The following is a 13,827-nucleotide window of genomic DNA, read 5'->3' as shown; positions in this document are numbered from 1 at the left end:
TCAATTAGACTTGTACTGCTAGTCATAACCCTAGGTTTTCATAGATAGTTCCCAACTGTGTACTCCTCCCTCTGACATAACGGGGAAAAAAACAAAGAGTACAAAAAAAGGGCTATTCTAGACTGGTTTTTCTCTCTTAACAGCTATAACAGAAGATGTAATGCATTTCAGCACACAGTAACAAGATTTATTCTCCCAGTCAGCATCACCATGAACTAGCAAACTCCTTAAAGCCAAAGAACTTACACATACACAGTGGAGTAGGCACAAGCCCACATTGTTGGTTTTTGTTTTGGGTTGGTGAGAGAGAGAGTGAGAGCAAGAGAGAGTGAGAGGCAGCAGAGGGACTGGCATGAAGAGTGTGGTGGTATGTGATGGTAAAAGACCTTGCTGCAGCCAGCTAGTTTGGAGAGTGTGGTGACAGGTTGTTTTGTTTTTTTTTTTGGGGGGGTGTTTTTGGTTTTGGGTTTTTTTGTTGTTGTTGAGGTGTGGAAAGAGCACAAAATTTCACAGGTGTGGAAAGAAAAACCAACACCAACATACTTTGCATACTTGTTCATACTTAAAGGCACACAGCTTTAAATACAGCTATTTAGAAGTTCAAATTAAAATAAAGTAAAACCTGTACACACTTTGCTAGTGTTTGCTAGCTTCTAGATTAAAGAACAAAGTTTGGGGAGCAAGGTCCAAGAGTTAGAACACTGGTTGGGAACTGAGAAAACGGTGATTCATTTCCATGAGCCTCATGGATGACTCATTCATCACTACTCTGTTTTACTCGCTTCAAGCAAATATTTCAGAAGAGCTACCATGAAGGCAAAAGCATTACTGGTTATAAACACCTCTTTCCCCCAGATTTCAGAAGAACAAACAATAGAAATATCAATAAAAACAGAGCTTAAACTTCAATTGTATGTGTGTTGCTTTGCAATGATGTAGCACACAGTCAAATGACTTACGAGTGCAATTTTGAGTACTGACAAGGCCCTAGGTCTTGTTAACTGCACTCATGTACAGACCTTACAGAATTTTACCACTGTTTATTTCACAGCAAACCATCAAAAGGAATATGTGCTGCTTGTATAAACATGAGATACTTGTTGTAAAAAAATGTCTATCTGTAAGCCTGGTCTTGAACTGTCCAAAGATGACACATTTCTATAACATTGATGATGATAAAAGTCTGGCTGCACATACTTCCAAAATTAAATCTTGGGGGGTGGGGGTGTGAGGGTGGAGGTGTTCTAAAATAATTTGTTCCAACATGTTATTTTCCATTCAAATATCTTAAAATGATAAAACATATCCTCTTATCAAACCTCAGAAAAACTCTGTAACTCAGCAAGGTATTATCTTCACGTTTTACATGGAGAGAAACAGGTTCCAAGAAGCTGAAACAGGCACCTAGCATCACGTACTTTGGTGTATTAGGAAGAATTCTAATTCTGGCAAACTCCAAATCTATGACTAGCTTTCTAATTTCTAATGTAACTAATGTTTTAACCTTGCTAATCAACATCTCACAGAAGATTTGTAATACCTGAAATATTACAAGGTTACATACATGGAGATCTACAAACTGCAAACTTTTGAGATACATTATCAATAACAATAATAATCAACTGAGTATCTTGTGCTACATTTAGGGGACAATGGAACATAAAAATCTCAAAAAGCTCTGAAGAAAGAGTACATAAGTTTGACCTAGCAAGCTAGAAAAAGCAAAGCTGCTTCAATATGGAAACCTCACTTAAGAATACAACAGGACAGTATTTTAATAATGCAGGAAAACAGTTATTCAGGGTTTGAGAATTTAACCTAACAGAATTAAATTTTAGCAACTCAGTGAAGTGTAAACTGGCTGAATTAAAATATGTTGTATTTCATTCGCACTGCTGTGTTGAGTATATTGTCTAAAGTATCACAATTCTGGTTTGTGTCCTAACCTCAGACATATCCTAAACCTGCATTTTAAATAGCCTAGCTTGTGGATCACCAGCAAACACTGCTGAACTACACTCTGCTACTACCACATTTTACCATCAGGAGAACACCTCAGACAGAACTATGCTAATACGACTACAACCAACATATTCCCGTCCCTCTCCAATACTTATTATTCACTGATGTACATTCCTGCCTTACAATGTTTTAAGAGCTATTAAATGTACTAATGATGCAGCTGGCACATTAGTAGCTGTCCCTGAGTGTGAACAGCAAAATATACACAATGGAAGCTTTTATTTACATGCACAAACATGCCTAATGCTAATTAGGCAGAATACTGGACGAGGGTGTAATTCCTTGCAACATTCCCTATACTCCATTTTATCACTGCAGCTGGGGCTCCTTCACACACACTCACCTCAGTATTTTCCTTTAATAAGTTTTCTTAGGTGAAAAATATATTTCCTCTATAAATTTCTTTCCCAGACTTCTCAGAAAATAAAACTCACTTTCTCCTTTTTAAATTGACTCAAGCACAGAGAGAAAAAATATTCGTTACATATATCCATTTCTTTGCTTCAGATAAGAACTGTCCTGTGCAAACAAAAGCCTCAGCTGAAGCCTTCCCAATTTTTATTAACACTGGCTGAGCTGTAGCTCAACACCAACCATGTTGGGAGCCCCAGTCCAGGTCAAGTTTTCTTTCCTCTTTCTCATACCTACTTGCTTGATTTGCAGTGAGGAAGGCATTTGTGAAAATAAGAAGTGAGCAGACAGACTTCTTGGTTTAATTTTAACACTAAAGTCCAGTTTACACTGTTGAAAGGCAGGGCAAAAGTTTTACCATTTCATGGCTTGTACAGCCACAGGTGACTGCAAAACAACATTCCTTAGTGTCACCTTACACCACTATTAAAAAAAATGTCTAGCATATTCTCTCAAGAGAAGAATATTCTAATGTGTCATAAACTCTCTCTAAACTAGCATGTGGGAAAGCGTCACAGATATATTGAACTGTGTATAAAAATAACTATGTATCTGATAGTCATACAAGTTTTTAATAATACGCTCTCAATAAATAGTTTTGTTTCTCCAGTGACTTTTAGTTTTTCCCAAAATTTGTAAGTTCAAAAGAAGCTAAAGAACAGGCTGTGAAACACACAGAAACACTGCTATCACCACTTGTTCTCTCTACAGGGGCTACAGCACAGACAAAAACAATGCACAGGCTTCTGCAAATAGCAGCTCTTTTCATTTTCACTTACTCAGCAGAGACATGGATGGCAATGCCATATATTCCTTCCTAGCTACATAAAAAATCAGCTCTGCACTGAGAATTATATTGTCTCTTACTAATCTGTTATTTCACAGCCTCTGCAAAAGCAAGCTTTAAGTAGGTTTGTGAAGTGGAACAAAACTCTAGTTTTACACCTTCCTTGACATGCCTGCTTTTTTGTGAGCAAAATCTATTCCATTTTAAGGTTGGACTCGAAATTAAAAAATGTGCCAATCTTGTATTTTTTTAACAACAGAATACACACTACATATTGTCTCCAGTTACACCTACCATAGTTGTTGATATTGACTATATCATAGTTGTTTATACCTATCACAGGAAACTTACTGACCCACAGTTGGAAGAAAAAGAAATACAGTGACAAAGAACACAGCAGTGTTTTATCCCTCTCCTACCCCATGAAAAAATACCGTAAGCCTTATCAACTTCTTACAGTTTTCATTGACTGCAATGAATTGGCTGTATTTGATCCAGTAATGGTGCTTGGGATGAGTACTTCCCACAAACACAAGTGGGCTTCACACTGAAGACGTTACATTTTCCTGCTTTTCTCAGATGTAGTTTATTTTACACAAATCACTGCTCCACTCAAGTTACTGCAATATAGTAATATGACTATTTCTGCCACTTTTACAATAACAGCAGTAATAACAGCTGCCAATATTGATCCTGATTCAACCATTTCTGTCTATCATTGAAAAAAAAAAAATTTCCTTTCTTATCATCTTTCTCCCACCATCCTGCTTTTGCACTGAAGCTCTGCATAATTAAAGAGTTACCACATTCTGGACCAGGCACTTAATAAAATGTGTATTTTCTTCAATAAATACAATTGCATCATCAGAAATACAGTATATCATCTTTTTTAGATTCTGGGACTGGATTAATTTCACGTAAGTTTAACTTCTAAACCTACACTAGTCATCCCTAAAAAGTGATTCATTCTACTTACCTTAGATACCAATCTCGACTTGTGATAGTTAAAATCAGCTAACTAAACTGACCAGCTTGTACATGAACAGTGCCAAAATGATGGGACCAGTTTAATCAATAATTTTTTTAGCAGTTTATGTCAAATTGTATCAGATTGTTGCATGCAAAAAAATTAATTTCCCAACAGTAGCAATTGACAAAAAAAGCTTTCCATTTCCACACACATCCCCGGCATCTAATTGCTTCAAATTAACCTGATTTTGTAATGTTCCAATGGGAAAAAAGCAAAAGCTTTTATATTCATTTCTTTCACATTTCAGGTAGGTGATGGGAGATGAGCACACACTTGTACACTGGAAACTCACAAAGGTACATACAAAAATCAAAAAATAATGGGCTGGTTCCCTGCTAGAAGAATTATGGAAGTTCACAGAACGTTTATTTCCATCTAGACACAGCACTCTGCAAGGTCAACTTCTGTCTGGGCAGATGGTAAGGAATGCTTTGACTTTCACGAATGAAAAATTGCAGCCTTCTGGTTCACTTTTAAGACAACAAAAAATGGTCAAAGTCAAATAATTTCAAATGATCCAAACAGAGTTTCCTTTCAGTTTTTAAATCTTACAAGATTTAGGGGGAGAAGTGAAATCTTGGCCAGGAGGTTTGGTCTCTCCAAATCCCAAAGAAAGGGGAATCGAGACTTTACTTCCCTAGTGATTCTTTCCCCCTCAGGACGACACGGTCTGAAGATAGAAGTCTTCATTGTAGCATTTTATATTTTAAAATTATGCGAATACAGTGTGAATTAAGCATTTCAGTTACTTAGCACAACAATTTGGTAATAAAATCACCTGAATTTATTATTAATTAGAAGCATCGAATATGTAACAACACACAACACTGTACAAGCTCTCTGGCAATTTCTATGCCTATCTACATATCTATATACAGACACATACACCACTCACACCCCACCCCTTATATATATATATATAAAAAACAGGGAACAGCAGAGGAAGACACAACCCAGATGTCTTTAGGAAGGCAGAAGGCAGTATCAAACCCATGGGATTTCTGCTGATGCTCCCACCCAAGTGATGGTGTGAATGGGATAATCACAAACTCTGAGGACATACTGACAGGCTACAGGATGGGAATAAGGATGGTACGTGTCCAGGAACTACAGTGAAGAGAGGATGAAGAAGACCCTGTCTCTCCCTTGTTCACTGGAAGGCTTCTCCAGTGATAATTGGATAACAAAAATTCAAGAAAGGTGAGGAGAAGGAAGTAATGCAGGTATGTATATCAAACGTGTCTTTGCTTAAAGAGAATTTTGTGCATATGCACATCCTATACAACACAAAACACCATCTAGAGACTCAGCTACTGAGTGAAACTTGTAGATCTGCAGATCTACTTCATATATTAATTTCTTGAGCAAGTCTTTCTGTTTCCCTGTACCACAGTTGCCTGTCAGCAAACTACGGGAAAAACCAGGTTCTCCCCTCTTCTGTCACTGCTTACCTTAAAATACTGAGTTTTAAGGGAATGCTAAGCTATTTGAATCAAGGACTTCCCATCCTCTACCATAAGTGAATTTAAGAAAAGCAGAAATTTTGGCAATAGTGATTCTAAAATAATCTTCAGTCACTGAAACACAAACCCTAACAATGCCAAAGCTGTATGAGATTAAGTAACGAATTAGCAATAGCTTTTTGAAAACCTACAGGATTCCTCCAGTCCCCTATCTTTGAATTCTGTAAGCAGAAGAAAGAAACATATCCTTGCTTTTGGTGGAACTGTCTTCCTGTTACCCTGCAAAATGCTCTTTGAAAACTCGGGATTCTCCAAGCACTATCTACACAACTCTTTGTGGCTTCCAGATAATCTTCTTAGAAGAACTGACTTTGGCATGCTTCAGATGGTAGCAAGTTTCCAGGTATTATTAACCAGACACTCTAGCACTGCTCCACAAAGCTAAATACTCCCTGTCTACTTCTGTGCTCAAATCAAGTGAAATATTGTACAGGAACAAGGAATTGAAAGTATTTTCAGATAATGCATACAGTTGCACATTCATTTGTCATGTCATTTTGCCATTTCCATTTCAACAGGATTATTAATTATTATAATTTATAATATCTCTTATGGTCCAGCTCTACTGCATAAAGAAACCCCTTCTTGGTTGATGGAGCATATGAAAGGTAAGGAGACCAGAGGAAAAGGATATTAGTATATATTTGGTACTGGCAACACATCCCCATGCAGTTGGGGAGACAATCCATTATTGCATAATATCTGCATAGATTTCAGTGCAAAAGTTAAATTAAATAGCCCACCCCAATTCTTATAGCATGCCCAAACTACAGTGGGTATATATAAAAAAAAATGTACTGTCTCACATGGGTTATTAAAAGAAATTAAGAGGCCACTTACAGCAGTACAGTCTCTCTAGTTTTGTTCATATAGAATAGATTATAAAAACTGAAGTGAACATTTCAAGAATGTGGATCCTTCATAATTTACATACACAGACTTGCAGCTTCATCAAATAATGTAAGCAGTCCAATTGCTACCATCCAATCATCTCTGCTCAAAGCTGCATGGCGTTTATATTGTGCAGTTAATCTGAGATGCTTACATATAGATCATTAAATTCAAAATCTGTGACAAAAGGAAGACAATTTTGGATCAATTCTCATTGGATAAAACCGCAGACACTGTATCAATTTATGTATCTGCTATTGAAAACAGCTTTATATACTATGTACATCTGGGGACTAAAATATTTTACCAGAACAACAGTGCACATCTTCCTGTGCTTGGCAGCAAACCAATTCCAGTGGCTTAGGTGGAAACAGACTAACTCTGATACTGCAACAGCTGCCAAGGGGTACATCCTCCTGGCAGTATTATGAGTCTTTGCAGTTACCAAAGTAAGGAAACTTCACTGGTAATTGTTCCAAGTTTTCTACAAAACCAAATACTGAACAGGAAGGGGTCTGGAGAGAACAGGGTTTCTCAAATCCACAAGTGTTTGTGATTTTGTTCTCCTTGTTTCACACAGGAGAAACCCAAACATGCTAGGAGACGTAAAAGAAAATCCCAGAATAGCTAAAACCCCATTACAAAATGAACCAGTGTTTCTTATGCAAGTGACTGCGCTCTAACTCTCTTGTCTGCAAGACCGAGACCAGGAAGCTTAAATTTTAGTATCACACCACCTAAGTGAGAGCAAGAGAGAGAAAGCACGTCTATCTTCTTCCTCCACTTTGTATTTGTTTCCCATATAACTAATAGTAATTGGATATAAGCTGTATTTTAGGGACCAAATCTCTACACCAGGGGCCCTAAAACTACGGCCCGTGGGCCAGATACGGCCCCCCAGGGTCCTCAATCCGCCCCCCCGGTATTTACAGAACCCCCCCGCCGGGGGTTGGGGGGGGGGAAACCAAGCAGCCGCAGATGGCTGCCTGCCACTGCATCCGCGTGTCGGCCCCCTGGTTAAAAAGTCTGAGGACCCCTGCTCTAGACCAATGGTTAGCAGCATCCTCAGGGAAAACATGAAGTTTCAAACTGTTGGCCCAAATCAGGCAGAAAAGACTGCTTAAGAAAATATTTTTGGGACCTCTGCTAGACACAGACATATAAGATCAACATTTTGTTTTTCTACTTCATGCATTCTCTTCCCTCTGATGATCCATCTTCAACTCTCTGTTGCTGGTGCAGCTTCTCTGTCCTGTTGTTACAAGCAAACTGTCACAGTAGAAACTCACAAAGGATGAGAAAGCCAAACCCCAGTAAAAATTTTAGCCTCTTGCAGGGGATGGCGAGTAACTTTATGCCATGACACAACCTCTGGTAGCATCTCTACCTCAGGCTCCTCTTGAGGATGCGGTCAAATTTCAAATCAGTGTGACTGACAGGAAGAGGTCTCAGAGACCCCTGGTACAGGGAAAAACAGATGCTGGGTTTCTCAGCTGAAGTTGAAATAGACTCAAGTAAGTACCACCAGTGGGGAGGAAAGCAGGCAGGCTGCAGCTATGAAGCATGCCATCTGTTAGGTGTCAAGCCACACATAAGGACCAGGCAGTCAAGCAAAATGCCCATTCGAGCCTACTAACAAGCCTACTGTACTTTTCACTAGTGCCGTCAATGCAGAAGCTTCCAAAAATGAGAAGGGAGATACCGCAGATTTCCCAATATTTACAGCTACCATGCCAAGTTTCCGTTTGGGAGCAGAAGTCACAGCTGTGGGCTTTAACACTCACAATCTCACAATCTGAATTTCACAGTCAGTGCAAACTGGTTCCTCTGGTACACAAGAGAGCACCAAGCCTGCACAGGCATAAGATACAAGCCCAGGTGTAGGACGAGAGTCCCACAGAGGCAGAAATGCACAACTCTTAAATTCTGTTTTGGGGTTTGGGTTTGTGTTGTTATTACTTAGTTAGCAGTTTATTCAGTACAGAGTATTTTTTAGAAGACTGCTGCCATTATACAATTCTGATGCCCACAGCATCTTTTCAAATCTTTTCAAGGCAGGCAACTGGCTACAAGCTAGGGGCTATTGCTCTTCTAGCAGCTCTTCAGAAGCAGCAGGGCTGATTTGAAGATCTATTTTACACAGACAATATCAGGACAAAACCAAGTTTATATGGTTATTTTTAATTGGGAAATATGTCTCGATGTAAAGCAGCTGACTGACATCATGAAAGAGGGGCTGAGGAGTTAGAACACGTCGGTAAAAGCAATACAGCCTATGAAGTGAGAACATAGCCCTTTAGATAGAAAACAAGCAGGAAAAAATTTAAGATCACAGAAAACAGTGATGAATGGCAGTCTTTTCTCCTTAAAGTATAATTCCTCCCTGGATAGTAATAATATGAAATCAGTCTTGTCTTGTGTAATGAAGCTAGAGGAGAGAAAAGAATGTCTGAAGTCCTAAAATCTGAGGCTCAGCAGCAAAAAGCTGTGAAAAATGCTAAGAAACTTCTCAACCAGAATTTCTTCCAAAATTTGGGTTTAAAGGGTCAGTTAGGGGAGTGGAGAAAAATATAACCAGTAAAAACAAAATCATGGCAGCCACATAACAGTGTAAGAGCCCTCTGAGCTTTCCAGATGATTTTAGGGCCTTTCATCTGAGTCTGCTCCACAGAAATACTAATTACATATGTAAAGACTAAATGTTTTCCTTCTCAGTAGCCTATTACCCACAGATTTGAATTTGGAGGGTTATTTTCCCTTCACATTACCAGCCTTCTAGCCAAATCATGGGCACTACACAGGTACAAAAGAGCACAAAAGTAGTGTTCTGTATGCAATGCTGCTCTGCCTTGCAAAACTGTAGCCATATCACCTACCCACAGTAGCAGAAGGAAAACATAATAATCCCTTTGCATTGTTATTAAATCAGCAGATAAACCTGTGAGCAAACATCTAGAGCAGAGTGGCTAAGGAAAAGAGAAGAAACATCTATGCAAGAAGTGTAGAAAATACATGATTAAATTTACTAGAAACCTATTTCCAGGTCATTAACCATTTTGGCCAGACACAAACTGCTGCTGGGACCTAGAAGAGAGTACACAGACCCACAGACCTCTAGTTCTCCTCTCCTGACTTGCATCCCTTTCTTTGTTTTCAGTTTTATTTCACGTAACTCAGCTATGTGCTTTGGTGGTCATTTTTATCAGCAGCACTAGTTTACTGTACCCACTACAGGTAGTTTATGTAATTTATGTTTTTAATTTTTCTGCAAAGCACCTAGTACAATGGTGAGAGGCTCCATTTAAAATTACCTACATAAATAAGCAAATATAATACCATTAGCATGTAACAGATTGTGCTTATCAAACTATAAACACTGTAGGTTCAGAAAGTTCAGCACCAGCGTGCCTACCAATGCACCAGAGGAATGTGTATTCATTTTCTAATAGGTCTAACAGAACCTAAAATGTTGCATAACACAGTAATAATCTTCTCATGATTTGCTAGGAAGAATTTAAGATTCTCATTTTCTTCTTTACACTGTATCAGTAGCTTTTCCTGGGCAACACGCTTGTGCTAGACCCAAAAGCATAAAAGTTGCATACAGCGGACAGCCATCTACCACAACTCCCTCCACACCATTAACAGCAGGAATAATGCACAAGACAGGTTAAGAACTATGTGTCAGATACAAAACCTTCTGAAAGCTGTTCTCTAGCGAGCGATACTGGACTTCTTAGCCCCAGCTCCACAAGTCAGCACAAGTCTCAAGCAATTTGAGCATCTGCTCAGAGCCCTGACAGAAAGACACATTCCAGGAGAGTACGTGGCACTTTACATACCCACTTTCAGAGACACAACACCAGCCTAGCAAGGACCTTAGCCACGCCACATGCTACAGCCATTATTATGAGCTGCTGTGAGTCTGGCAGCAGTGGTTTTGACCACCTCCGTTTGCCTGCTCTTCTGCGTGCCAAAAACTACCCATCTCTGCCACAGCTGGCAATGAGTGCATCTGTGTGTTTCCAGCTGCTTCAGCACCACATCCAGTGCCTGAACTTGAAATGACTGTCAGCAGCTCCAGGCTGCTGGCTCCAGCACCAAGCATGAACCTGCAGAAGGGGTGTGGAAGGAGGCCATGAGAGAGAGTAGCAGCACATGACCAAAGCCAGTAGAACATGATTTATGTCACAACTCCTCTCATGGCTTCCTTAAAAGCTGTCTTCAAAGCTTTGCCACATCAGGTTTAATGAAAGATATGTCTGCTGGCCTCTTTTCACCAAATAATATTTTCCTGGGTTTTCTTTTCTTTTAGGAAGTGGCACTGATATGCATGCTACACGGAATAAATCACTAGGGTGATTTCTTTCACTGTGGTTGTAAAAACAAGTTTAGCAACATTTATATTTTGCTGTGATTGAACCTTCCCACAGAGCTGCCATTCACAATTTTTAAATGACTTACAATATGTTTTGCACCTCGGTAATTATATTCTAAGTTATCAAGTTCACGCACGCTCTTTTTCTAGCAACCCATGCGCTTGAGAGAAATTACTTCTGAACATGCTTAATTTTAAAGTCTTCATTTTACACTGTATGTAATCAAACTTTTTATTAAACATTGCCAAGCAATCTGTCTCATTTAGAATGAGCTGCTAGAAGAGGCAAAGGTCCATTAAGCTGTTAACTGCACACTATAACTCTGTTTTCTTGAAAAGTTATGTTGAATGTAGTTTCCCCAAATGCCTAATTCCATATTTACTTAATTCTACTGCCATAGCTGCTACACTGGTCAGGTATATGATAACAAATCAATACAGCCACACCAGCAAAACTCTCCCATGTAGAAAGAGGGAGCAAAAAGAGAAGATTTCGTTTCCATTTCTCTTGTCTGAGTTTGATACAGGGAATTTCACTGTACAGGTACAAAACACAATTCTGCTAATGTAGAAATACAAGTACACCCTAAAGGCAGAATGCTTCTGCTATGGTAATGGCTTAAGTGATTTGAGAGCTCAAATTCATTGCATGTAAACCTCAATTAGACTTGAAAATGAAAGCTCAGCAAGTGACATCGAAAATGTTATATGCCGTTGTTTTTAGATTACTCATAATGGAGGTCAAAAATACTTTAGGATGTGAAAATAAAACTGAGACGACTCAAAAACATATAAGCCACATACAAGCATTTTCAAAAAGATTGCCACCTCTTACATATGGTTCTAAAATTACTTGAATGCAGTTTGTATGCAAAACCCGTCATCAAAACATTTGACTATACCAAACTCAATAAACATCGTTTTTTACATACTAGCTAATTAACTAGACCTTACTTCGTATCATGTACCCTTTCCAAATAAAATTGTACTTCTCATTCTTAAATGACTTCATACCCACCTTTGGTTTAGTTTGTAGAAACTTGAATTATATGATAATGAAATTAGAGTGGAAAAGGATGAAGCATATATTAATTTCTCTTAAAAGGCACATAACTCAAAATACAGTATTACATGTATATTGACAGTTATTTTTCCTTATTTCCACTCTATTCAATAAGTTGTGCAAATCTTGTCACAACACTGAGAATGAAGTAATTAACATTGGTATTTGGAAATTTATTATGGCTAGTAGGTAACTCTCTGTCAGAAGAATCTCTCTCCTCCAAACCTTGACCTGTCCATAGGAACATCTTCAGCTACCTGGCCTTCTCGTGTCTTATCAAGGCCGTGCAGTTTAAAAATGGCAGGGCACCTTCCCAGCAAGAATTTGTGGTCAATCCCTTCCCAGTTGAAAGGCCTGTGATGGCTCTGATGTGCCAGGCATGCCTGTGTCGGGTACAGCAGCATGCCTCACTGCACTGTCCACAGGGGACAACCACAACCAACAATCCCTTAGCAGAAACGCCAAAATCCAGATGCTTTAGCCCTTTCATTGATACTCGTGCTTACAGCTCTGACGTTCATGGGCCACAACCAGGAAGAAGGTTATCTTAGATCCTTTTCACACAATAGAAAAAACACCTGAAGAAATCAAAAGGGCCCCAAATTTACAAAAGAAAAAAACATAAGTATTTTGTTAAGAACAAACAGTCTTGAAACACATCAGCACTATCTTTCAAATTACAATAGCTGTTCAGGGCCTGAGACCAGATTAAGAGAATTAAATTTCCAAAACTCAGTGGAGTGTGTGCTTATTTAATTAAAAGCAGGCAGATTTTCATTTGCACTTCATTGTTAAGAATACCACCTATAATATCACATTTTGGCAGTGCAGCTTAACTCCAATTTATACTAAAAGCATACTTCATCAAACTCATTCTGAAGTTCATTACAAATGCTAAATGCCAGTACTATTTGCTATAGCGATCCTATCCCATTTGTATGTTTAAATAGGCAAACAAGGTCAGATAAACTTGGAGTGACTTGTGAATGTTCTACGCTTTTTCAGATGAAGCCTTTTGTATTGGACCTGCTACTGTAGATATATTATGTATGCTTGATTTTATATTTCCACAAGTATGGCTGAACATGTTGGAAAACTACAGAACTTTCTTGCCTGTATCTATGCCCATAAACATGTTATTTTATTTTCCTCTCACAAACCAAGTAGAATATTATACTCATTACTGGACTATATCCCACACAGCAAGGATTTGTCACTGACTGACGTAAATTTACCCTTGTGCTCTGCCTTCAGACAATACATATGCCCCAGACTGTGCTCTGTAAGGCTGGCACATGGTCAAACTTTCTCCCACCCAAAGGAGAAAGAGGGAGACTTGAAAAGAAGCAACAGCATCCCATTTACTGAGATAGCCACTCATGACAGCTGAGAAGTGCCACTGGAAAATTGGAGGCCTCCGTCTTTCCTCTGAGCAGCTATGTCAGCCAAGTGGGAGGGAGGAGACGCACTGCTCCTACCTATTTTGGCTTAGGCAAATTTGGTTACCTGACCTGTATCATGGTTGTTTAATTTCATGTTTAATTTCATGTTTAATTTCAAGGACACCATCTTTGCTTAAAACCTTTGTATTAGAAATAAAGTTTAAAACAGGTGAGAAATTTGAATAAAAAAAATAAGCAGAGAAACAAAAGGAAAATAGAGCAAGTTAGAATGGAACTCACTAGTATTGCCAGCAGGTACTACAAAGGTCTGTCTTAGTTT

The 13,827-nt window shown here is 38.8% G+C and overlaps 1 protein-coding gene across 1 annotated transcript in view; it reads right to left on the bottom strand.

Annotated features, from left to right (window-relative positions):
- The window catches only part of MOCOS (molybdenum cofactor sulfurase), a 231,074-nt gene that overhangs the window by 180,664 nt on the left and 36,583 nt on the right, over positions 1–13,827 (bottom strand). The window lies entirely within an intron of this gene.

Source organism: Falco rusticolus, chromosome 3 (genome assembly GCF_015220075.1).
Source record: "Falco rusticolus isolate bFalRus1 chromosome 3, bFalRus1.pri, whole genome shotgun sequence".
In the NCBI taxonomy this organism is placed as follows: Eukaryota; Metazoa; Chordata; class Aves; order Falconiformes; family Falconidae; genus Falco; species Falco rusticolus.
This window is presented reverse-complemented; position numbering and strand designations above follow the sequence as displayed.